At 46.6% G+C, this 27,638-nt stretch overlaps 1 protein-coding gene across 1 annotated transcript in view; it reads left to right on the top strand.

Annotated features, from left to right (window-relative positions):
* Positions 1 to 27,638, top strand: part of LOC119185613 (uncharacterized) — a 603,714-nt gene that overhangs the window by 61,401 nt on the left and 514,675 nt on the right. The gene's annotated exons all lie outside the window — the stretch shown is intronic.

Below are 27,638 nucleotides of genomic sequence, written 5' to 3'. Positions count from 1 at the left end.
CATATGGTGGTTTTGGGACGTTAAACCCTACAAATCAATCAATTAGAGAAGCCGAACTTCTCAATGCACGCAAGAATGGAGATAAAGTGATGATGTGCTTCTCACAATCGCCTGCCATTGGTTATTGGTTTTTTGTAGGCCACGGTGGGAAGCCAACAGTTCTTTGACAGCAACGTTCGAGATCCTCAGCTTCCATTATCATAGAAAGCCTGCGTGGCCGTAGCCCAGTACTTTAAACCATGCATAGGATAAGTCCAAAAAAGGCAGACTTGGTGCCCTCTTTAAGACTACTAGGGGAGTCTGCCGATACAACAGTCGCATTATAACATCAATAAATTGAGCTGTTGTGCAATTTTTCCAATTTCTTAAGCAAGTCTACTATTATCAAGTGGCTTGACGTTACGCACATCATGATCTGCAGAAGCTTTACAGTAACTATTATTGGGCACACAAGCCACTTGTTCTAAGCTTGGTGCATGTTTGTTGGTACAGAGGTTAAGCTATTAGGGAGGTTTCAAATAGCCCCAAACCCTTTTGCATATGAAAGCCTTGGGTCAAGCAGGAGCGATGAGTTTTCGAATTGGGTCTGCAACTCTTTGGACACTCACCTAATCCTTGGTCACTCCAGTACTGGACCACAGCTTCAATGAGTGCTGTCACGTGTGTCCGACGTAAAGCTTTTGGGGCAGGCTTTACGGCTCCTGCTAAATTCGAGAAATAGTGTCCCCAACCGAAAACCCAAACGCGGTTTGGGTTTTGCTCGTGTGCAGTGGCCTTGACGCTATTTCTTTGGGGCTCCAAACTTTTGGGGCCTCTATTCTAAAGCTCCCTATCCATGCAACAAGCTACCTTTTTCTATCGGTTTGTTAACCCCAAAGACAATCGCAAATCAAGATATCTTTATCTGTTGTCCTAAGATTGAGCTAGAAAAAATGAGTATTTATTATAGGGCTTATATTTTGCTGTATTGATAAAAATCTTAGAACGGGGGATGTCACGGGACCCAATATCGCGGCTTGTCCTCAACATCATACGCGTCGTAGGGTTGCCCTTCAAGGGGTGGGGGGTGAAGGTTCTCGCAGTGACCCCTCCTTGTTAAGTCGCTGCATAGGACTGACATTGTGCCCTTCGCTGTTCAAGGATTTTTCATCACTCATACTTCCATCTTCTCCTGAACTCTTTCTTGTTTGATTTACTGCTGATGGTTCTTGAGAGCCCCTTGTATCCTGATGCACAATGCACATTGCAGTTTCATAGCACACAGTCAGTTCTAGTGACAAGCGTCAGTAGCTGTGTTATGATAGTTATTTGTAATGCAGCTCCACGTAGACTTATATTTTTATATTTAGCTGCTTTCAGCTTTATAAAATATGAGCAGCGTCCCAGCAGGAATCGAGCCCAAGCATTCTGCATGGCAATGAAGCATTCTACTACAGAGCCAGGCCCGGTGTTCTGTGGCCAGGCAAGATCTCGGAACTACTTTTCAAATACTTTTCAGTTGTTCAAGTACGTCCTGTTGTTTCACGTAGATCCTGTTGTTCGTGAAACGTCAATTGTGATTGCAGTGCTGGCTATTCGTCTGGTGTGCGACTGATAGCGGCGCTGCGAACCGCGCTTGTATGACGTCTGTTCGAGAATTCGTGCGCTCCCGAGGCGTGGAACCACCATCGTGGTAAAACTCGGCAAGACGCAGTTCAAGTGGTTATCGTGGGTGTGGTGCCTATCGACACTGTTTTAACAACCGTAGGTGTCCGCTTTTAACGCTGATCTTAAGAGCACAGCGTTTTGTTTCTTAAAACTGCGATTGTTTGTGTACGCGGCGAGTGTTGCGCAATAGGCACCCGACAGTGGACCAGAGGGCGCGACGAAGCTTTTTGGGCCGCCTCAGCATTGTTGGTACTGTTGCGAAGCGCGCCTCCGACGACGTTACGAAGGGCGCTACGAATCTCACCGCAGGCTTTGGACTACCATTCAAGACTTGCGCCTCACTACACATAACTTTCTCACACCAACCCGAATCGGCAATAGCGTAACAATGGACACTAGTCCAGACCTCACACTCAGCCGTTCTCTCAAAGATATCCCATGGTCTCGTACACAACACACACTTGGAAGCGACCATTATATTATCGCCATACAAATACCTCACACACCACACAGACCTCGACTCCTCACCCACAATCTCACTGGGACGCTATCCGATCCGCTCGTCGGGAACTCCCCAATACCCCGATACAAGACATTGATCATTGGGTCTCATCTCTCCTAGATGATATAACCGCACACACACAAAAGATTACCACACCACCCAACACCCCTACATTGGACACTCGCTTTGCCCACCTCTGGGAGGCGCACCCCAGCATACTGGAGAGATGGAAACGACAGAAGCATAACAGAACGTTAAAACGCCGACTGGTTACGCTACAGACACAAACAACTGCGCACGCCGAGGAAATGTGACGTTCCAACTGCGGTCAGGTGTGCAACAGCATAGCTGGCAATCTCTCTACCAAGTACGCATGGCACCTCCTACGGCACCTTATCGACCCTACACACTCACGCACAACGTCACAACATCACATCACACGCTTACTTCACAACTCCACGCTTTCCCCTGACACCCTTCTGGACCAACTACGCACAACACACACGGCACCCGGCACCTCCTCCCCTCTGCCGCCCTACACGGGAGCCCCGAATGAAGCCCTGGACAACGACATATCGGAGCAAGAGGTCCGTATGGCCCTCCAGAACATCCGAACAAGCTCTGCACCGGGGAAAGACGGGATAACTAACTCCATGCTCCGTAATCTGGATGATCAATCGATTGCACAGATTACTTTAATAAATGCTGGAAGGAAGGCACCTTGCCGCAATCCTGGCGCCATGCCAAGATTGTATTCATCCCTAAACCTAACAAACCCCTTACCATATCAAACCTCCGCCCCATTTCACTCACATCATGTCTCGGGAAGCTTCTCGAGCAGGTTGCTTTAAACAGACTGACTCAACACATGCACGACCACAACCTATACCCGCACAGCATGGTGGGCTTCCGCCCGTGTGTCTGCCCAAGATGCCATGCTTCAACTGACGCACGGCATTCTTGATCCTCTCATCCCCGCTCATACTAAAGCCGTCTTGGCCCTGGACTTAACCAAGGCCTTTGATCGAGTAGAACACCGAGCGATCATGGCGGCTCTCTCCCCCCTCGATGTGGGCGTTCGTATGTACGCCTACATACAAGCCTTCCTATCAGGACGCACGGCCGAGGTTCATATGGGCCCCCATGCGTCCCCTCCATATACTCTCAGTGGTGTAGGCACTCCGCAAGGTTCGGTCCTTTCCCCTTTTCTCTTCAATGCTACACTCATTCCCTTAGCCCGCGCTCTTCACAATATCCCTCACCTTCACCACACCCTCTATGCAGACGACATCACACTGTGGACCACCCACGGTAGTGATGGCGACATAGAGGAAACCTTACAAACCGCCGCAAACATTACACAACAACACGCACAAAGCATTGGTCTCTCCTGTTCCCCGGAAAAATCTGAGCTGCTTCTCATACGCCCTTCACCACGTACTCTTCCCACTGCCCCCATCACCGTTACTCTGGACGGGCACCCTATCCCAGCGGTCGACACAATCCGAATCTTGGGCCTTCACATCCAAAATAACGGCCGTAACACTTTCACTATCCGGAAACTCAAGCGGGTGACGGTTGCGCTCTCGCACCTCGTCCGCAGAGTTTCTGGAAAACACTATGGCATGAAGGAACACGATTTGTGTCGTCTCATTCAAGCCTTCATACTGAGCCGCTTCCTTTATACAATCCCGTATCTCCGACTTCGACAAGAAGAAATAGCCACCCTGGATGCCATGCTTCGTAAAGCCTACAAGGTGGCCTTACACCTCCCCCCTAACACACAGACCACTAAACTTCTTCAGCTTGGGCTCCATAACACCACACACGAACTCACTGAGGCCCACAGACGAGCGCAATACACTCGTTTAGCTCAGACTTTCACCGGACGCTACATACTTGACAGCCTCAATATTCACATACCAGCAGCCGACCCCACACTTCTACCAATCCCCCGACCCATACACACAAAGATAATAGTTAAACCTCTCCCAAGAAACACCCACGTTACCTACCATTCGGCCCGCCGCAAGGCCCGTGCAAAAGCTCTCCACAAATACTACGGTTCTGAAGAGGACGCCGTATGGATGGATGCAGCTTGCACGGGCGACGACGCGGCAGTTGCAGTCGTTGATCGCACACTCCAACCCATTGCAACTCTCCACCTTCCTCCTGCATCCACCCCGGAATCCTCGGAAGAAGCGGCGATCGCGCTTGCCCTCGCACACACTGATGCCCGGTACGTCCTTTCCGACTCGAAAACCGCGATCCTAAATTTCGCGCGAGGACGAGTCCACGAGAGCGCTTTCAGAATTCCCAGCTCGCCCACCAAAAACCCGGCTCGCCATGTGGAGCTGATCTGGGTGCCTGCGCACTCTGGAAATCCCGGCAACGAAGCCGCCAATGACCACGCCCGAGGTCTCATCAACCGGGCGGCGGCGGAATCGGAGTCGGGCTCTTCCAGGGAGCGCATGCATTCGTTCAACGAGATGACCCAGTCATATCGCGCCGAACGCCAGCTATACCCACCACCCCACCGATCCCTCAAAAATTTTCACCAAATATTATGGCGTCGCCTTCAGACCCGCACCCTTCCCTCCCCCTATTTTCTTTCCCGCATTTACCTGGGAGCGTCTTGTGCGCAATGCACTCACCCCCACGCTACCCTTACCCACATTCTCATGGAATGCCCGGCGGACCCTCCCCCGTGGGGCCCGGAGCCACTGACCACATGGGAGGAATGGGAGACCTTGCTGCGCTCGACGGACCCGGCCAAGCAGAAAATCGCCACTGACCGGGCCGCCCACGTCATGGAACTGCATGAACTCATGAACGCATAGCGAAGTGGGGTCGTGCGGGGACCCTGGGACGTAAGTGCCCAAGTCCCTTGGTCTAATAAAGTTTTACCTCCTCCTCCTCACCGCTGCAACCACTGTTTCGAAAGACGGCGACGCCAACACGGTCCCGAAGGCGCCACTGTTTCGAATTCCACCGGGAAGGTCACCAGCCGTTTGGTAGCGTAGGTTTCTCAGCTCGCGACTGCTTCTGCGCAGAGCTGATAGACGAGCGGACGAGACGACGGTGAGTTAAACAAGGTTTATGTACAGCATATATACAGAGGCGTTACAAATTCGGCACTGGGGCCGACAGAGACTCGAAGAGCCGAGTTCTCCTCTCTAACACATAGGTCTGCTCTCAAATGGGTCTGCTAAATCATAGCTCAACTCTCTATCACATAGCTCTCTTCTCTGACACACAGCTCAACTGCGATACACATGTCTGCTCTCACATAGGACTGCTGCGACACACATGTCTGCCCTCCAACGGGCCTGCTGCTCGCGACGCGCCGCAGGGCTTCTTTTATATGCACCGGGTCCAACCCAAATGTCCAACCAGAAGTGCCGCTGGTCGTGAGGTCAGACTCCTCCAATGGGGGGTCGCCGCTGGGCCGCGTCATTCTTTCTCATCGAATCTGGAGAGGCTGCGCTGCAGGTGGCTGCACCCAAGGACGAGTGACGTCGCCAGGCATTGCGTCAGACCCGCCAGACAGGAAGGCGCCGGTTGTTTACTCGACGGGCTCGCGGGCTGAGATGACTCACTGCACGTGCGCGCCAAAAAGGCGCCGTCGCGTGTTTACGCCGTTGAGTTGTTCGCGTCAGGCGGGCTCGCGGGCTGGCCTTGACACAGATTTCCTTTTCCGAGGCATGGACGTTCGTTGTGGACTCGCAGGCATAACAGCACCCCCGCCGCCAGACAATGCGCCGGAAAGACGAGCTGCTTCCACGTGGCTCGGATGTCAGGCGCGCTCATTCGCCAGGTCCCTCCAGGTTTGCCTCCAGGGCCATGGGGAGAATGCAGCTCCAGACTCTGTTCCGGGAACACATCCCATTCTTGAGGACGGATCCCAGCTCCACTGGCTTGTCGCCACAACTTGCCGGCCAGCTTCGCTCGTCTCTTCTGACGATCTTTGGTTTCAGCACTTGTCGATGGTTCTGCAACTTGTCAAGAATGGTTCGACAACAGACAACACACGACACAAGCAAGTGCCCTCGGTCACCCGACAGAACACCAGACAAAGTATAGTACAACATATACCTAGCTACGTGACTACCGGAATTTCGTTCCCTCTACATCAAGAGGCACATGTGGGACACAATACTCTTAAAATGACAACTCAAATTTTTTTCACGTACAACAACGTAACGAATTAGAATAGAACATAAAGTTGGCTCCTTGAGCTCACTCTGGACGAGAGCGCTCAGCTCAGGTCGTGATGAGGTCAAAATTTTGCCCCGAATCGCCAGCGAGAAACCGAAGGGTGGAGAAGGTACTAACTAAATGCACGGCTCAATGCGTCTGCATTAGCGTTTAGCTTTCCCTTTTTTTTTTCAGCGAACGTTTAAGTTGCGCTGTCGGAGTATCACGCTCCATCTCAGTAACCGGCCACTTTAAGGCGACGATACCTATGCGGTACTAAGGGCTGCTCGTACTTGCGACGTTGCACATCTGTGTAACTACAATAGGGGAGTCCAGATTTCTCATAAAAAGGAACATTCCTTCTTAGCTCCTTCTTCTGGACTTCACTTAACCTAGGCTCTAGGTTCAACTGCTCCAAGATTACCTCCAATCCTTTTTCGATTACGTCACTAGTGATCAAAATTTCTGCTCCCTCTTCCTCTGAAGCATTCAAAAGCAGATTTACGACCACTTGACATAGAACGTATGGTTTCATCAATTTACTGTGGTAAATTTTGTTTGGCCGCCTTCCTAATTTCACTTCATAATTGGTATTAGAAAGCTTCATGGGTGCCTTCCACTTGTCCGCGAATTTCCCCACTCTCCGACAAGTGTCGCATGAGCGTACAAAGTCTTCGATGTCCTTCCAGCATTTCGGCCAATAAAACTCAAGGGAAACTCTAGCCTTGCTCTTCTTTATGCCGAGATGCCCGGCCCACGCGTTTTCATGCGCCAGTTCCAATAGTTGGTGACGATACTTTTGTGGCACCAAGAGCTGCTCATACTTGCGACCTTGCGCATTTGTGTAGCTTCGATACAAAAGCCCTGCTTTCTCAAAAAAAGAAACATTCTTTTTCTTTTTTCCCAAGTTTACGCTTTCCATTAGCGCTTTAATCGAGAGGTCCTCACGCTGCTCTCGAATGAGCGTTTCTCGATCAACCCTCGACAGCTCACTCCAACTTTCCGCCACAGGCGAGAGCGTTGCAGCCCTCTCGCTCTGACTCAATGGCGCCATGTCGTCTCTCCCTGCTACGCATACCGCGCCGGTGGCTTCGGCGACGGGCCGCTCGAGTGACGGCTCAAATGACTCACACAGAAAATCTTGTGTCTGAGGTTACGTCGACTCGCCGCCAAGGTCACACAGATCTGCTGCTTTTGAACTTGTTTTACCACACAGAACAAGATCAAGCTCCCGCGAAAGCTTCCGCGCTTGCGATCGCGTGAGGGCCATGTACGCTAAGTTGGGGAAGAACGATTTACCCTGCTCTTCGAGAAGCTGCTCTGAGTTGTTAGAGAAAAGATATGGGAAACGATCGAGAAGCGCGGCAGACACAGCCGCTTCAGTGCGAAGCTTACCGAACGGGCCTTCAAGGACAACCGTAGCGATTGGTAAGCAAGCCCTCTGCTCCTCGGCGACTTGCCTGATCCACGCGCATTCTCCTGTAAAGTCATCCGGAGACACCAATGAAGGATGGACAACGTTCATGGTTGCCGCTGAGTCTCTAAGTGCTCGACACGTTTGCCCATTCACACTAATTTGTTGGGTATACGGCTCCAACAACCGCATGTTCTTTTCCGATTCTCGGATTGTTGCAAAAGCAAACTTTTGCTTACAGTTTATCGCGATGTGCCCTTCCTGTTTGCAGTTGTAGCAGATTAGCGGCTTCCGTGATTCAAACGTCCCTGTGGTATCAGTGCGTTGTTTAGAAACCTCACTCGATTTCTCCGCTTCCGTTTGCCCTTCCCCTACAGTGTCCTTCGTAAGAGACGGGTCCTTCTTGAAATTACGGTGCGGAGCGGGTCTCCGTTGATCAGGTTTCTTTGAAAAGCCCTCTTTTCTCTCATTCTTTTCAACGCGCACTGCCCTGCTGTGCAACTTTCGGCGAGTATAATACTCCTCAGCTAACTCTGCTGCCTTGTTTAGCTGTACTTCACCAAGTTTGTCCTGCAGCCAAAGTTTGACATCCTCCTCGATGCAGTGGTAGAATCGCTCCAATGCAATGCATTCCACCACTTTATCGCGGTCGTCATAAACACCTTCGCCCTTGAGCCATTCAATTAAATCGGCTTTAGGACGAAACGCGGAGCCAACGTGTGACTCATTCCCCTTTTTAGCATACCGGAACCTTTGCCTGAAAGCCTCGGGTGACAACATATAACGTCTCAAGAGCACTTCCTTAACCTCGTCATAGCTCTCAAACGCTCCCCTCGACAAGCAAGTTATCGCGTCGGACACTTCGCCGGGAAGAAGAGCTAGCAGGTTCTGCGCCCAAAGAGACCGCTCCAAAGCATTTCGCTCACAGACGTGTTCAAACTTGACGAGATACTTCGCCATGTCCTCGCCTACTACGAACGGTGGCAATTGGTCCCGAATTCTATAACCGCTGACCTGAATCGTCGGAGAAGCTACGCTAGGCGCCTGCGAACACTGTAGTATTGCCAATTCTATTCGTTTCAACTCGAGGCGCTCCTGTCTCTCGGCCTCCTCGTGGCGTTCTCGCCTTTCAGCTTCTTCACGTTCGCGAGCTTCTCGCCTTTCACCTTCTTCACGTTCGCGAGCTTCTCGCTTTTCAGCTTCCTCGCGGCGTGCTTTGATATCCACCCAGGCCTCATCGACTTCCTCAGCCGACACTCCCTCATCCTTCATGATCTCAAGGATCGCTTGCTTTCGTTTCGCATGGCCCAAAGTAATGCCGAGTTCCTCACAAATTTCGATGAGTTACTTCACTTTAAGGTTCTCCATCGTTCACACTAGCCTCTTGCTGTTTGCCCCTGTTAACAATTTACTTGCCGTACCCACTATAATTCAACTAGCAAGACGCGCAAGCAATTTTTCACACTCCCGTGTTCACCCCCTCCGCATTAACTTTGGTTTCAAAGCACTTCGACTTTGCTTGAAACGATCAAAGCTCACTTCAACGCTTCACACAGCCCTTCTCTAAACTACTACAACCTGAGCTAGAGTAGTCTGGTGAACTGAGGGAAAACATCAGGCACTCACCGCATCGATGTCACTGACGCCGGCCGATCCCGCAGCTGCCAACTACTGTTGCGAAGCGCACCTCCGACGACGTTACGAAGGGCGCCACGAATCTCACCGCTGCAACCACTGTTTCGAAAGACGGCGACGCCAACACGGTCCCGAAGGCGCCACTGCTTCGAATTCCACCGGGAAGGTCACCAGCCGTTTGGTAGCGTAGGTTTCTCAGCTCGCGAGTGCTTCTGCGCAGAGCTGATAGAAGAGCGGACGAGACGACGGTGAGTTAAACAAGGTTTATGCACAGCATATATACAGAGGCGTTACAAATTCGGCACTGGGGCCGACAGAGACTCGAAGAGCCGAGCTCTCCTCTCTAACACATAGGTCTGCTCTCAAATGGGTCTGCTAACACATAGCTCAACTCTCTATCACATAGCTCTCTTCTCTGACACACAGCTCAACTGCAACACACATGTCTGCTCTCACATAGGACTGCTGCGACACACATGTCTGCCCTCCAACGGGTCTGCTGCTCGCGACGCGCCGCAGGGCTTCTTTTATATGCTCCGGGTCCAACCCAAATGTCCAACCAGAAGTGCCGCTGGTCGTGAGGTCAGACTCCTCCAATGGGGGGTCGCCGCTGGGCCGCGTCATTCTTTCTCATCGAATCTGGAGAGGCTGCGCTGCAGGTGGCTGCACCTAAGGACGAGTGACGTCGCCAGGCATTGCGTCAGACCCGCCAGACAGGAAGGCGCCGGTTGTTTACTCGACGGGCTCGCGGGCTGAGATGACTCACTGCACGTGCGCGCCAGAAAGGCGCTGTCGCGTGTTTACGCCGTTGAGTTGTTCGCGTCAGGCGGGCTCGCGGGCTGGCCTTGACACAGATTTCCTTTTCCGAGGCATGGACGTTCGTTGTGGACTCGCAGGCATAACAGTACCGACCGCCAGCGATACCAAAGAAATGGAACACTCGCTGAGCACAGTGACACGCTAAAGTGTCAATTCCCTTTTTGGCACGTTTTCAAAGGACGCTTACTGGGCGCTTTCATAAGCAGCCGTGACCCCCCCCCCCCCAGCTCGCAACTAAAAAAAATGGCAGCATATCCACGGAGTGAATGATGGAGAGTGGGGCGAAGCATCCGTCCGCTCATTCGTTCTTGCTTCCGTCCGTCCATGCCTCCGTCTGTCTGACCATCCGTGCGTCCATTCGCCCGTCCGTGCGTGCGTCTGTTCGTGCGTCCGCACGTCTATCTGCGCGTCCGTCCCTGCGTTCGTCCATGCATCCGCCCCTGCGTCCGTCCATGCGTCCATCCGTCGGTGCAGCCGTCGGTGAGTCCGTCCATGCATCTGTCTGTGTGTCCGTTCGTCCATCTATTCAACACTCCAAGTACCACCATCTCGCATCTATTCATCATATATTCCGCATATGTACCGCCATCCAGCGGACATTCCAAGGACTAAACGAGACGTGGCACACGCACACTTTCTTACGGCTTGCGCTTCGGGTCCACTTCCCACCTTTAACCACCTCGAGTTCATGGTATGTACTATTTCACTGTATTCATGGCACTGTAACCCAACGCTCGCTAAACCTTTCTAAAACCAAGAAGGTTATGCCCAGCGAGTATAACGTAGCAATCCTTTCTTGTCAGATAGTGCTCAATGTACATGCCAATGGCTGCTAAGGGGGAATGAGAGACAGGAGGATGCGGCTTTTAGTTAACGCGCACGCTGCAATTTTTTTATTGTTCATCAACGCACAAAAGAAATTTCTCACCGGCACCACCTTAGAGGTCAAAATGTAAGACTGGTTACACATTACAACTACTATGACTACGAGGGACAAACGGGTGCCGCTAAAAGAACCTTCGCCCCTAAAAATAATATGCTCGTGCAAGTCCGGTTTTACTGCGTCTACTCGCTAGGCTACGCATTGGAAAACTCGGTTTTGCTGTGCCTACTCGCTAGGCTGTGTGTTCTGGCGCTACCATCAGATCTCGTAAACTGCATTGCCGGGTTCCTATAGTGGAGTACTGCTCTGTGCCTCTATATGATCAGCCATCTGGGAAGAGGGCGTAGCTTTCATAACCATCTTAAGGACCCGAAGCTGAGGAAGAAGTGGATAGTCAAACTTAGAGAGGGAAAGCGCCTCACGCCTTCATCGACCATATGCAGCAAGCAGTTCGGTGACAGTGACTTTTGCTATACCCGCCCTACACTCCACTTTTCGGTGAGCTTTCAACCGTGTTTCAGCGCCTCGCCAGTACTTCAGCCATTTATCACACGCATGCTACGGGCGTAGGCGGTGTCCCAAAACCTACCGCGAAGGCCCCTAGGCAGGGAGCCACCGACGACAGGGCCTCCGAATCGCCTCGAGTAAGCGCGTCTTGTGAGCGCAGCAGAGCGGCGCAGGACATGTGAGACTTCAGCTTTATTTGGTTTGTGCACGTACAGTGTCAATTTTTATGAAAGGGAACACGGAAACGCTTGGCCTGCCCGCTCCGGCGGCTGCTGGCAGCGCGTTCAAGCGGGAGTGTGAGCAACCACAGTCTCTTTTTCGCGTTGTCTCGCGGTGAACAAAACAACCGTTCGTTGCTGATATAGAACGGCAAGATTGCGACCCTCCCACCGGCTCTCGCGTAATCGCCTGGAGTTAGGGGTCGCAATCTTGCCGCTGGTTCCATATCAGCAACAAATGGTTGTTTTGCTCGCCACGAGATGACGCAAAAAAGAGACTGTGGTTACTCTCACTCCCGCTTGAACGCGCTGCCAGCAGCTGCCGGAGCAAACAGGCCACGCGTTCCCGTGTTCCCTTTCATAAAAATTGACACTGTACATATATTTACACGTAGCTAACTGATCAAGACAAGCGCGCGCCTAGCACACTGCGTATACCCTAAATTCATAAGCGAAACATGCTGTGGCTGTTTAGTGCACATTCACTAAAGGTTGTCGCATAATCTTTGTGGCTCTGTGCGCGGCACATAAAATCAGCGATAACTATTTGTTAAATTCTGATACCCGAGCGACGGCCTTGTGTGGTATTGATATGAACTACTCCATGATGTCACTCTCAATGAACAAACATTATTGGACAAACTGCAGTCATTTGTATCGGCCAGGGTGTGAACTAAATTTGCCCCCTTCCCGAGTGACACCAGCAGCATCTACCCTTCAAGACTTTTCTTCCTGCGATACAACATGCGCTTGCGCCCTGCCGACATCCACAACTGCAATCCAAGCACGATTATCTCAAATTTGGTAATTTGATGTTGCTTTGCATTTCTAGTAGATGCCATGAACGGTCGACTGACTGCCATGAACGACGATGCCATGAACGACGACTGACTGTGTTGTTTTCTAATGCCCGAGCGGCAGAAAACAGCGATTGTCACACATGTCCTTGTGTTCATTGTCATGATTGTTGCACTGCAGAAAAAAAAATATCCCAAGGAAAAGGGCACGCGTGCCCTTCTTTTTAGGATTGTTGTGAAAGCTATTGATTTATTTGTGTGGTTTAACGTCCCAAAACCACCATATAATTATGAGAGACGCCGTAGTGGAGGGCTCCGGAAATTTTGACCACCTGGGGTTCTTTAACGTGCACTTAAATCTGAGTGCACGGGCCTACACCATTTCCGCCTCCATCGGAAATGCAGCCGCCACAGCCGGGATTTGAGTTGTGTAAGCTAACGTACTTTTCATGGGTGGCCGAATCAAGGCACAGAGCAGTACTTCACCATTGCGCAGCACTCGATCGCCACGAGGACGTTGTGTGGCGGGTTCGCAATTAAGTTCACGTGTTTTCATGACCAGAGCCGCGACGGTGATGTGATATCCATTGACGGCATCGGTTGCGCACATGCAACAACGCGGCCTGCGTCGTCGCTCAATGAGACATCGCGACGTTTCGCTTGTTGTATCTACATGCTTGCAGATGCTGGAGAAAAGCACACTCATTGAAATTTCGAAACACCCGAACTAATTGCTATCGCACGGCGGAAACTGCAAGTGACGAGCGAGAACACGTGCACATAGTTTCGCTTTCTGACCAGCAATGCGGTCGGTGGCATCGGTGTGCTTATCGGCCATCTGGGAAGTTTCTGGGCCCCGTCGATTGGGCTAAAACTAAAGCAAACTCATAATTGCACTCGAAAACAAATTTCCGCCCGAACCAGACGATCCGCGCACGGTAGCAGCGGCTGCTGCAGCTCGGTTGAGAGCGTCACACGCGAGAGGGCGCCACTTCACGATATCGAGCATTAGAGATGTGCTCCTATAATATGCAGCGTTTACGTTGGGTTAACGTCAATTGTAGTTAGGTGCGATGCGCTGAATTTTATTTATGTAGCAGTGTCCAGAACCATCCTCGTGAGCACCAGCGCTTCATGTCAGCTTATCGCTTCTGCTGTTGCTAATAATCATGTTCCTATTAGAATTGTTGCGCAAGTGCAAACAACTGGTTATTTAAACACCTGAAACCGCTCACAAATGTCTATGCGTGCAACGTTTATACATATATGAAGAGTCAATTGATGACGTGTCGCTCAATAAAAATACAACACGGTCGCATTCCCTCCGCATGCTTCGCATAACGTCGATCGCCAAAGTACGTGCGATCTGCCGATTTTTTTTATGCTGGTTATTCATTCGTTATTCCTATGTGCTATTGAATGTTACTTTTCTTTAGTGAATATTATGTATTACGTGACAGCATACCTTAATGACCCCTAGCACGGGCCTGACAGTATCAAATGAATAAAAAAAATAAACATTTTATTATATGCAACAATAAACTTAACTCAATCACAATTCTTATACGAGTTTTTGGCCTTTCGTGTGCCCTGTTGTATTTCTTAGATGAACTTCGTATTTCGCGCGCCGCCGTACCAACGTGAGAAAAAACACGTGGTTACGATTTGATCCGTCAGGTGCCGCAAGAAGCCTGCTGCAATTAAAGTCAGTAGAACGGGAAAAGCACCACATTTCTTTTCTCTTACCCGCCGCACGCTATCGATGGCTTCGCCACTTGCAAGGGCGCTGCGCCGTGCTCCCTACCGGGCTGCAGAAATGAGGTGCCTTCTTCCTCTTCTAACCACTACCACCGCCACCACCACCATCTCGCCTCGCTAGTATCTGGGGCGCTCGCGGCCCTTTTGCTTTGACGAGATATACCTGTATGACGAACACGAATGGCAGGTGGTAACGTGAAAATCATAGCATGTGTACCGTGTGCGACATGACCTGCATTCCTCACTCATGGTGCGCTTGCAGCCGGTTGGTTAGCTTGATATACATCATAATTGGCATTGCGTGAGGTGACTATGACGAACATGAATGGCAGGGGGTAATATGAAAATCATGACATGCATTTTATGTATAGTATGATAAGCATGCCACGCTCATGGTACGCTCGTGGCCGGTTAAGTGTAGAATTGATACACCAATATTGGTATTGCGTGGCGCGACTGTATGACAAACACAGTAATAACACAATAATAGTAATTGGCATTGCGTCAGGTGACTATGACGAACATGAATGGCAGGGGGTAATATGAAAATCATGACATGCATTTTATGTATAGTATGATAAGCATGCCACGCTCATGGTACGCTCGTGGCCGGTTAAGTGTAGAATTGATACACCAATATTGGTATTGCGTGGCGTGACTATATGACAAACACAGTAATAACACAATAATAGTAATTGGCATTGCGTCAAGTGACTATGACGAACATGAATGGCAGGGGGTAATATGAAAATCATGACATGCATTTTATGTATAGTATGATAAGCATGCCACGCTCATGGTACGCTCGTGGCCGGTTAAGTGTAGAATTGATACACCAATATTGGTATTGCGTGGCGTGACTGTATGACAAACACAGTAATAACACAATAATAGTAATTGGCATTGCGTCAGGTGACTATGACGAACATGAATGGCAGAGGGTAATATGAAAATCATGACATGCATTTTATGTATAGCATGATAAGCATGCCACGCTCATGGTACGCTCGTGGCCGGTTAAGTGTAGAATTGATACACCAATATTGGTATTGCGTGGCGTGACTGTATTACAAACACAGTAATAGCAATATAATAGTAATTCGCATTGCGTCAGGTGACTATGACGAACATGAATGGCAGGTGGTAATATGAAAATCATGACGCGCATTTCATGTATAGCATGATAAGCATGCCACGCTCATGGTACGCTCGTGGCCGGTTAAGTGTAGAATTGATACACCAATATTCGTATTGCGTGGCGTGACTGTATTACAAACACAGTAATAACACAATAATAGTAATTGGAATTGCGTCAGGTGACTATGACGAACATGAATGGCAGGGGGTAATATGAAAATCATGACATGCATTTTATGTATAGTATGATAAGCATGCCACGCTCATGGTACGCTCGTGGCCGGTCAAGTGTAGAATTGATACACCAATATTGGTATTGCGTGGCGTGACTGTATGACAAACACAGTAATAACACAATAATAGTAATTGGCATTGCGTCAGGTGACTATGACGAACAAGAATGGCAGGGGGTAATATGAAAATCATGACACGCATTTTATGTATAGCATGATAAGCATGCCACGCTCATGGTACGCTCGTGGCCGGTTAAGTGTAGAATTAATACACCAATATTGGTATTGCGTGGCGTGACTGTATGACAAACACAGTAATAACACTATAATAGTAATTGGCATTGCGTCAGGTGACTATGACGAACATGAATGGCAGGGGGTAATACGAAAATCATGACATGCATTTTATGTATAGTATGATAAGCATGCCACGCTCATGGTACGCTCGTGGCCGGTCAAGTGTGGAATTGATACACCAATATTGGTATTGCGTGGCGTGACTGTATGACAAACACAGTAATAACACAATAATAGTAATTGCAATTGCGTCAGGTGACTATGACGAACATGAATGGCAGGGGGTAATATGAAAATCATGACATGCATTTTATGTATAGCATGATAAGCATGCCACGCTCATGGTACGCTCGTGGCCGGTTAAGTGTAGAATTGATACACCAACATTGGAATTGCGTGGCGTGACTGTGTGACAAACACAGTAATAACAAAATAATAGTAATTCGCATTGCGTCAGGTGACTATGACGAACATGAATGGCAGGGGGTAATACGAAAATCATGACATGCATTTTATGTATAGTATGATAAGCATGCCACGCTCATGGTACGCTCGTGGCCGGTCAAGTGTAGAATTGATACACCAATATTGGTATTGCGTGGCGTGACTGTATGACAAACACAGTAATAACACAATAATAGTAATTGGCATTGCGTCAGGTGACTATGACGAACATGAATGGCAGGGGGTAATATGAAAATCATGACATGCATTTTATGTATAGCATGATAAGCATGCCACGCTCATGGTACGCTCGTGGCCGGTTAAGTGTAGAATTGATACACCAACATTGGAATTGCGTGGCGTGACTGTGTGATAAACACAGTAATAACAAAATAATAGTAATTCGCATTGCGTCAGGTGATTATGATGAACATGAATGGCAGGGGGTAATACGAAAATAATGACATGCATTTTATGTATAGTATGATAAGCATGCCACGCTCATGGTACGCTCGTGGCCGGTCAAGTGTAGAATTGATACACCAATATTGGTATTGCGTGGCGTGAGTGTATGACAAACACAGTAATAACACAATAATAGTAATTGGCATTGCGTCAGGTGACTATGACGAACATGAATGGCAGGGGGTAATATGAAAATCATGACATGCATTTTATGTATAGCATGATAAGCATGCCACACTCATGGTACGCTCGTGGCCGGTTAAGTGTAGAATTGATATACCAATATTGGTATTGCGTGGCGTGACTGTATGACAAACACAGTAATAACAGAATAATAGCAAATGGCATTGCGTCAGGTGACTATGACGGATATGAATGGCAGGTGGTAATATGAAAATCATGACGCGCATTTCATGTATAGCATGATAAGCATGCCACGCTCATGGTACGCTCGTGGCCGGTTAAGTGTAGAATTGATACACCAATATTGGTATTGCGTGGCGTGACTGTATGACAAACACAGTAATAACACAATAATAGTAGTTGGCATTGCGTCAGGTGACTATGAAGAACATGAATGGCAGGGGGTAATATGAAAATTATGACATGCATTTTATGTATAGTATGATAAGCATGCCACGCTCATGGTACGCTCGTGGCCGGTCAAGTGTAGAATTGATACACCAATATTGGTATTGCGTGGCGTGACTGTATGACAAACACAGTAATAACACAATAATAGTAATTGGCATTGCGTCAGGTGACTATGACGAACATGAATGGCAGGGGGTAATATGAAAATCATGACATGCATTTTATGTATAGCATGATAAGCATGCCACGCTCATGGTACGCTCGTGGCCGGTTAAGTGTAGAATTGATACACCAATATTGGTATTGCGTGGCGTGACTGTATGACAAACACAGTAATAACAAAATAATAGTAATTCGCATTGCGTCAGGTGACTATGACGAACATGAATGGCAGGGGGTAATATGAAAATCATGACATGCATTTTATGTATAGTATGATAAGCATGCCACGCTCATGGTACGCTCGTGGCCGGTCAAGTGTAGAATTGATAGACCAATATTGGTATTGCGTGGCGTGACTGTATGACAAACACAGTAATAACACAATAATAGTAATTGGCATTGCGTCAGGTGACTATGACGAACATGAATGGCAGGGGGTAATATGAAAATCATGACATGCATTTTATGTATAGCATGATAAGCATGCCACGCTCATGGTACGCTCGTGGCCGGTTAAGTGTAGAATTGATACACCAATATTGGTATTGCGTGGCGTGACTGTATGACAAACACAGTAATAACAAAATAATAGTAATTCGCATTGCGTCAGGTGACCATGACGAACATGAATGGCAGGTGGTAATATGAAAATCATGACGCGCATTTCATGTATAGCATGATAAGCATGCCACGCTCATGGTACGCTCGTGGCCGGTTAAGTGTAGAATTGATACACCAATATTGGTATTGCGTGGCGTGACTGTATGACAAACACAGTAATAACACAATAATTGTAATTGGCATTGCGTCAGGTGACTATGACGAACATGAATGGCAGGGGGTAATATGAAAATCATGACATGCATTTTATGTATAGCATGATAAGCATGCCACGCTCATGGTATGCTTGTGGCCGGTTAAGTGTAGAATTGATACACCAATATTCGTATTGCGTGGCGTGACTGTATGACAAACACAGTAATAACACAATAATAGTAATTGGCATTGCGTCAGGTGACTATGACGAACATGAATGGCAGGGGGTAATATGAAAATCATGACATGCATTTTATGTATAGCATGATAAGCATGCCACGCTCATGGTACGCTCGTGGCCGGTTAAGTGTAGAATTGATACACCAATATTGGTATTGCGTGGCGTGACTGTATGACAAACACAGTAATAACACAATAATAGTAATTGGCATTGCGTCAGGTGACTATGACGAACATGAATGGCAGGGGGTAATATGAAAATCATGACATGCAATTTATGTATAGTATGATAAGCATGCCACGCTCATGGTACGCTCGTGGCCGGTCAAGTGTAGAATTGATACACCGATATTGGTATTGCGTGGCGTGACTGTATGACAAACACAGTAATAACACAATAATTGTAAGTGGCATTGCGTCAGGTGACTATGACGAACATGAATGGCAGGGGGTAATATGAAAATCATGACATGCATTTTATGTATAGCATGATAAGCATGCCACGCTCATGGTACGCTCGTGGCCGGTTAAGTGTAGAATTGATACACCAATATTGGTATTGCGTGGCGTGACTGTATGACAAACACAGTAATAACACAATAATAGTAATTGGCATTGCGTCAGGTGCCTATGACGAACATGAATGGCAGGGGGTAATATGAAAATCATGACATGCATTTTATGTATAGCATGATAAGCATGCCACGCTCATGGTACGCTCGTGGCCGGTTAAGTGTAGAATTGATACACCAATATTGGTATTGCGTGGCGTGACTGTATGACAAACACAGTAATAACACAATAATAGTAATTGGCATTGCGTCAGGTGACTATGACGAACATGAATGGCAGGGGGTAATATGAAAATCATGACATGCATTTTATGTATAGCATGATAAGCATGCCACGCTCATGGTACGCTCGTGGCCGGTTAAGTGTAGAATTGATACGCCAATATTGGTATTGCGTGGCGTGACTGTATGACAAACACAGTAATAACACAATAATAGCAAATGGCATTGCGTCAGGTGACTATGACGAACATGAATGGCAGGGGGTAATATGAAAATCATGACATGCATTTTATGTATAGTATGATAAGCATGCCACGCTCATGGTACGCTCGTGGCCGGTCAAGTGTAGAGTTGATACACCAATATTGGTATTGCGTGGCGTGACTGTATGACAAACACAGTAATAACACAATAATAGTAATTTGCATTGCGTCAGGTGACTATGACGAACATGAATGGCAGGGGGTAATATGAAAATCATGACATGCATTTTATGTATAGCATGATAAGCATGCCACGCTCATGGTACGCTCGTGGCCGGTTAAGTGTAGAATTGATACATCAATATTGGTATTGCGTGGCGTGACTGTATGACAAACACAGTAATAACACAATAATAGCAAATGACATTGCGTCAGATGACTATGACGAACATGAATGGCAGGGGGTAATATGAAAATCATGACGCGCATTTCATGTATAGCATGACAAGAATGCCACGCTCATGGTACGCTCGTGGTCGGTTAAGTATAGAATTGATACACCAATATTGGTATTGCGTGGCGTGACTGTATGACAAACACAGTAATAACACAATAGTAAATGACATTGCGTCAGGTGACTATGACGAACATGAATGGCAGGGGGTAATATGAAAATCATGACATGCATTTTATGTATAGCATGATAAGCATGCCACGCTCATGGTACGCTCATGGCCGGTTAAGTGTAGAATTGATACGCCAATATTGGTATTGCGTGGCGGGACTGTATGACAAACACTGTAATAATACAGTAATAGTAATTGGCATTGCGTCAGGTGACTATGACGAACATAAATGGCAGGGGGTAATATGAAAATCATGACGCGCATTTCATGTACAGCATGATAAGCATGCCACGCTCATGGTACGCTCGTGGCCGGTTAAGTGTAGAATTGATACACCAATATTGGTATTGCGTGGCGTGACTGTATGACAAACACAGTAATAACACAATAATAGTAATTGGCATTGCGTGAGGTGACTATGACGAACATGAATGGCAGAGGGTAATATGAAAATCACGACGCGCATTTCATGTATAGCATGATAAGCAGGCCACGCTCATGGTACGCTCGTGGCCGGTTAAGTGTAGATTTGATACACCAATATTGGTATTGCGTGGCGTGACTGTATGACAAACACAGTAATAACACAAGAATATTGCGTGAGGTGACTATGACGAACATGAATGGCAGGGGGTAATATGAAAATCATGACGCGCATTTCATGTATAGCATGATGATGGCCGGTTAAGTGTAGAATCAATACACCAATACTGGTATTGCGTGGCGTGACTGTATGACTAACACAGTGGTAACGTGATAATCTCAATATGCATGTCATGTACGGCATGCCATGTTAATGGTCAGCTCGCGGCCGGTGGCATGATTTATATGCCACGCTCATGACGCCTTTATCAGCTTTATTGTCACTTGGCTTCATTGGGTATGTTCCTTCTTTATTCTTTTACTACCCCTTCCCCCTTCGCTTGCCTAGCCTCCCTGACTTTTCATCGCTCTCTCTCTCTCTCTGTAAGTACTTTGTAACAAAGAAACGAGCACTTGGTACATTGCCCTTCTTTCGTACAAACGGAAACAAGGTAGATGAACCTTATTTAAACAATGTTAATTTTGCGTCGCTTTATCTTTGAGCATACACGCATACGATGAAATCCAGCCCAGAGCGAAAGCCAGCATACATATGTGAACTCGCGCTCATGCACTCTGGCTTTTCCATGTCAAATTGTAAGACTTCCGCGTTTGCGCTAAGTCTGCCAAGGTGGAGGAGTGCGTTCAACTAATAGAAAGTTTTCTTTTTAACCATATATTTAGCGAAAAAAAAACAATTAAGCGACAATATCGAAGACTTGCAGACAGACTGGACGTGCTCGGACAGGCCTGCTTATTTTATAAGACGCGATAAGACGTCCTGCTAATTACACTTCTGTCTTTGCTGCCATCTGAATGTACCTTTAATCATTACAAGAACTACACACCACCCGGTACCTCGACAGAGCTTATTGGAAGTTTGCCCGTCGGCGCTTAGGCACGCACGCTCAGACGGCGTCGTGTCGTACTAACAACAACGACATTCAAACGAAGTGACACATGAAACGTGCTGTTCTCTCCCAGAACCTTTTTGTACGTAGTGCGAATGTCCGTTCGTGGAGTACATGCAATTGAGCCCCGGACAAAACTTCCGCCTGAGAGATTTCTCACCCAGTCTTAATAACGTTCACTTTGTTTCGGAGCGACCGACCACGCTGTTAATGAAACGCCTATATGCAGTTCGCTGTCACTCTTGTTTCTACTTTAGCTTTGATACACAACTCGGGTGCGTGAATCTCCCCGCTTCTGTAAAATATAATTCTCTTTGGGCTGTCAGACGTATTCCCGGAGAAACTGGAAGTTCTAGCGCCCTTTTAATTCCTTTTGGCCCATCTCATTCAACACGCGTTCGGCTGTTATACACTGTTTTGTAAACGCCTTCTTTAAGGGTAAGGTTAAAGCTAGGGCGAGTTGGATCACATGCATGTTTAAAAAGCCAAGCGCAAAAACGGCTGCAAAGAAAGGAGGAGACAGGACAGAGGACAACTAATCTTTATTTAGAAATGCGAACACATATATACCCTGGCAGGCAAACAACACGTGTCAGTTTCAGTTTATTTATTTTTACTTTCGTACAAGATATACATGCTTACATAAACATGCAGAAGGAGGTCCCAGAGCGCTTGGCTGAAGGGGGACCTCCTGTCAGAAAATGTGATAAATATGCACAAGTAAAATGCAGCAACGTGGAATAAGTTATACAAATAAATGAAATACAGACTAAAAACAAATTTTAGCAATCATAAGTACAACAAAACACTGCAAAGAACATATAAAAAATAAAAGAAAAACCCAAATATTATTGACGAAACGAACAGAGGAACAAAAAAAGCAAAAAAAAAGATGAGTGGCTGTGGCACCATTAAGAGTGCATGAATATGAACAGGTGTAGGTAATATTGCACATCTTAGAATTCTATGGTATCAAGCAGAAAATTAAATAATGTGTTTTTTAAAAATAGCTAATGATGAAGACTGCTTCACGTTAAGGGGAGGACTGTTCCAGGTTGATAAGGACGTGAAATAACCAGAGTGTTTTCCATAATTAGTATGGACTAATGGCAATAATAAATTGTTGTTAGCTGCAAATCTTGTTCGGTTGGTGTTTACTAGAACAGCGTCTGGAAATATGTTTACTGGAGGAGGATTCTTCATTATTTTAAATAACACTATGGAAAAATCGTATTTACCAAGGTTGTCTAATGATAGGATTCTGTTATTATGAAGAATGTCGGACACACAGCAGCTGAATGAGCTGAACGTTAATATACGGATGGCCTGATTTTGTAAATGTTGCAGCGGTGCTATGTGAGTTGCATATGTGGTACCCCATGAGGTGATGCAGTAGTTCAGATGACTGTGAATGAAACAATAAAACAGTGTTAGTAGTGTAGGTTTGCTGAAATAGTACCTGGATTTTAACAAAATTCTAATACCAGGAGCAATTTTGCGCTTCAAATGGGCGATGTGTTTCGTAAATTTTAAGTTAGAATCTAAAGTAACACCGAGAAATGAACATTCATCAGCTGCACTAATGACATGAGAATCAAGAATAATAGTGGGAAGAATTTCTGGTGTTCTGTGACTGGTATCAAAAAGCATGAATGAAGTCTTGGTGGTATTTATTTTCAGCGAAGAAAGGCGGCACCATGCTAAAATATTGTTCACATCAGTATTCAACTTCGATGTAAGAGCAGTTAGTGATCGATCACTAGCAAGCAATGTCGTGTTCTCTGCGTAAAGGAAAGCTTCTGATTGTGATAGGTGATTAGGCAAATCATTTATGTAAAATAAGAAAAGTAGTGGGCCAAGTATCGATCTCTGCGGAACGCCCTTGTTTGTTATTTCAAAGTTAGAAAGCGAGGAACCAACACACAAAGCCTGTTGTCTGTCTGTTAAATAACTCTTTAAAAGCTTCAACACGGGCCCGTCGACCCCTACTGCCCGTAGTTTAGAAATGAGGATGACATGATTGATGGAGTCGAATGCTTTTGATAGATCTATGAAAACTGCTCCTGCGTAGAAACCAGAATCAATGGCGCTTTTTATTTTATCTGTGAAAGAAAGTAAAGCGTAGTCAGTGGAAGAACCCGTCCTGAAGCCGAATTGATTTGAGGAAAGAATATTAAATTTTGAGAGGTATGTGGTAAGGCGTTTTTCAATGCACTTTTCAATGACTTTTCTAAAAAAAAGGGAGAATAGCGATAGGACGATAATTTGAAATGCAAGACCGGTCTCCTTTCTTAAACACGGGAATAATTTTAGCTTTTTTTAGCTGTCTTGGAAATATTCCACTCGTGAAGATTAAGTTAGTGATACAGGATAAAGGGCTAGCGATGCAATGAGCGACTAATTTTATATTTGCTGAACTGATTTCATCTAGACCTGCGCCCGTAACCTTTAAATGATTTATGACATTGATAATCTCGTATGAGTCTGTTGGAAATAAGTACATTGATTGTAAGCAACGTTGAGGTGATACTTGGTTATTGTTGTTTTCGTCGGAAGTGGGACCACAGAAGAATTCATTGAAAGCGTTGGCAATATCTAACGGTTTGGTATAGAAGCCACGTGATGACTTAATCTTTCTTATGGGTTCATCCCGACTAGATTTATTTAAGAAAAAATTTATTATTTTCCATTGTTGCTTTGCATCAGAACCAGCCTCAGCTATTCGACATTCGTAATATATTCTTTTGGCTTCTTTTAGTAGCTTATTCAGTTGATTGCAGTAGACTTTATAGCGCGTTCTGAGTAGAATGTTGAAAGGACGCTTTTTAACTTTGCGGTAAAGGTTGTCTTTTTTGCGTAAGCTAGTCAGAAGGCCATTTGTTAACCAGGGATTGTGCAACGCAGGGATACGTCCCCGGCACCTCACGATTCTGGTCGAACTTAAGATATATTGTTTTATGATATCTGGACATTCATTAAATGCTGAATCTACGTCTGATTATGAGTTTATGGAAGACCATTTTAGCTTGGAAACCTGTCTAATATAGTAATCTTTGTTGATCACAGCTTTATCGAACTTATGACAAGGTTTATGTAGTTGACAAGGAAGTTTAAAGAAGATAGGGAAATGATCCGTGATGTTATTCTCAAGTACACTGCAAACAGGAGGACACTTCTGATTAGAAAATATGTGGTCGATTAATGTGGACAAAGACCCTGGAGTACATCATGTTGGAAGGGAAACCAAAGATTCGAGGCCAAAACCATGAAGGCAGTCAGTGTAAGCAATAGTAGCGGCGCTGCAGTCATCTAGCAAATTTATATTAATGTCACCAAGAATGAGAACATTTTTCTTTTCTGAAGACAATTTACCAAGCACAATGTTCAATTCATTGCAAAAAGCAGATACAGACGATGAAGGCGGCCGATAAAAGCAACCGATAATTGTTTGATTGACATCCTCCAATTCAATCCACATAGCTTCACAATTTGGCACCGAGAATATTATGTCGTTCCGCCGTTTGTAACGAAGATTTGCAGATACAAAAACAGCGACACCACCATAGCTTTGTTGTGTACGGTGGCAGTATTCGGAAGTATAAGAGGGAAATCCGTATAAATTGTCGTATGCGTGAGATAGCCAAGTCTCTGACATGCAGAGAAGTGAAAACTTGTGATCTAAAGAGGCCAGAAAATTGGAGATTTCATCACAATGTTTTTTTAGACTTCGTGCATTGAAGTGAATTGCACAGAGGCATGGGTTTAAAAAAATGACTGAAGTTGCATAGTCGAAAAATAAGATGACATTATCGCAATACGTTCAGGCACTAAGTTTGCTACTCAGCCTGTTGGTCTTTATCGGAAGATAGATAAATCGCCCTCAGACGAGGTACGGAAGACTCGACTGTCACCCGTCTTTCTGGCTTTTATTTGGCAATTTTCAGTCCAAAGAAACTGCCAGCCTTTGTCCCTTTTCAGTGACTGAGCTTTTGCGAACAGAATTTTGTTTTAGCGGGTCAGGTGATCATTAATGTAAATGGGAACATGATTAGGGCCTGGGAATCCGAGATCCTTCGAATTTATGCGAGCCTTTCGCGCCTTGGTGATGAAGTTCTGCTTTTTTGTTCTAGAGGAGAAGCGGGCAATAATATTCTTATTGGCCGATCCAGACTTTGTTGGCACGCGGTGGACAACGTCAATGTCAGCTTCAGAAATTGGACAGCTTATTTTATCGCGAACAGCCTTCAAGAGCGCAAGGCAGTTCTCGCCCTGTGTGCAGGCTACGCCCTTGATTTCCACGTTGTTTATTCGAAAGTACTGTTCAAGTTCTGACAGACGTTTGGCCATTGCTGTATTTTCAATTTTGAGTGTTTTGTTGTCTGCAATCAGACCAACATTCTGAGCTCGGACTTCTTCAACCAACGAGTTAAGCATGTCGACACTTTTGGTTAGTGCCTCTATTTCCAGTTTCATTTCAACAATGTTAACTTCTGATGACAGTCTTATTGAGCATTTTTTCACAAGATCAGAGACAACCTCGTCCGACTGACTCTTGAACAAGGCTTCTAACTGATCAATCCTTTTTGTAAGCTCAGCACAAGAAGGCATGGTGTAAAACACAAACAATAGAAATATATGGGCACTTGCAGCAGCGGTGGTCACCGAAGAAATTGTAAACTACTACTTTACAACCTTTAGCGGCACTAACCTGCAAAAACAGAGTGATCCTTAAAGTTCGTTGTTTCCAGCCGTGACCACCGCTGCCGAATGATGCCAAGTCGATTTCGCCGTCTAACTTATCCGGGAAGAATGAGCCAGGCAGCTGCGCAGTGCCGATTATCGACTCGGGTTGACCGTGCAGGAAATCCACGCAGGTTCCACCAATGACGCACGAGACAGGCGATGAAACCAAGGCAAGAGCAACACGTGCGCCGAGGTGGCCGTACTCGGCTTGGTATATACGACGAGCGCTGCAAAAGCAGAGTGATCCTTGAAGTTCGTTGTTTCCAGCCGTGACCACCGCTGCCGAATGTGTCCACCACAATATCACAAATGTCGCGCGAACGTCACCATCACCGTGTCGCCACTCTGCCTCATCGCACACGTGTTCATCTTAAAGATAATAAATCAATCTCTTTTTGAGAGAGGGTTACAGACGCCCTACTAACGCATTGATCTTTAAGGCGTGCAATTTCAGCCGCTTCCATTATCTCCCTATATAGTTTTCCTTTCTTTGTGTCTGGCAAGGACCTTAGTGTCGCGAAACATTGGTGTGCAGCCACAATCTCTACAATGGATGCAAAGGGAAACTCGGCCAGCTTTCGAGGGTGTTATGATATGGCCATTTTCAAATGGCACATGCAGTTCTCTAAGACGTAGTGTGGTTCTTTCTACGGGAAAGTCTCGGTAATAATGTTAAACAAACACAAAAAGAAACGATGTTTCGAAAGCATAACAGGTACAGCTGCTTCGTTGGGCGTATACGATGTCGTCACATGCATGAACGTGCAAAGGTTTCCCATCAGGGAAGCCGAATGTCGACGCATTGACCCCCCCCCCCCCCCCTTCAAAACCGGTCAGGTCCGGAAGAGTTGAAGCTTCGCAATGAATTCGCAAACATAAATGACTACGTGCTGTTCGCAAGGGTCCGCTTTAGGTCCTTGAAAAAGTAAACAATTTTCGGTATGCAACATTGGGGCTCTTCAGCCACCTATCGTCCAAACCCTGCATGGCCATAGCTCTGCAATGCTAACAATGATGGGTCTGGCACCGCTAAAAAATGCTATGGGGCAGACTGTGAGCCTTGCCTTACCACGT

This window comes from Rhipicephalus microplus, chromosome 1, assembly GCF_043290135.1.
Source record: "Rhipicephalus microplus isolate Deutch F79 chromosome 1, USDA_Rmic, whole genome shotgun sequence".
NCBI lineage: Eukaryota > Metazoa > Arthropoda > Arachnida > Ixodida > Ixodidae > Rhipicephalus > Rhipicephalus microplus.
This window is presented reverse-complemented; position numbering and strand designations above follow the sequence as displayed.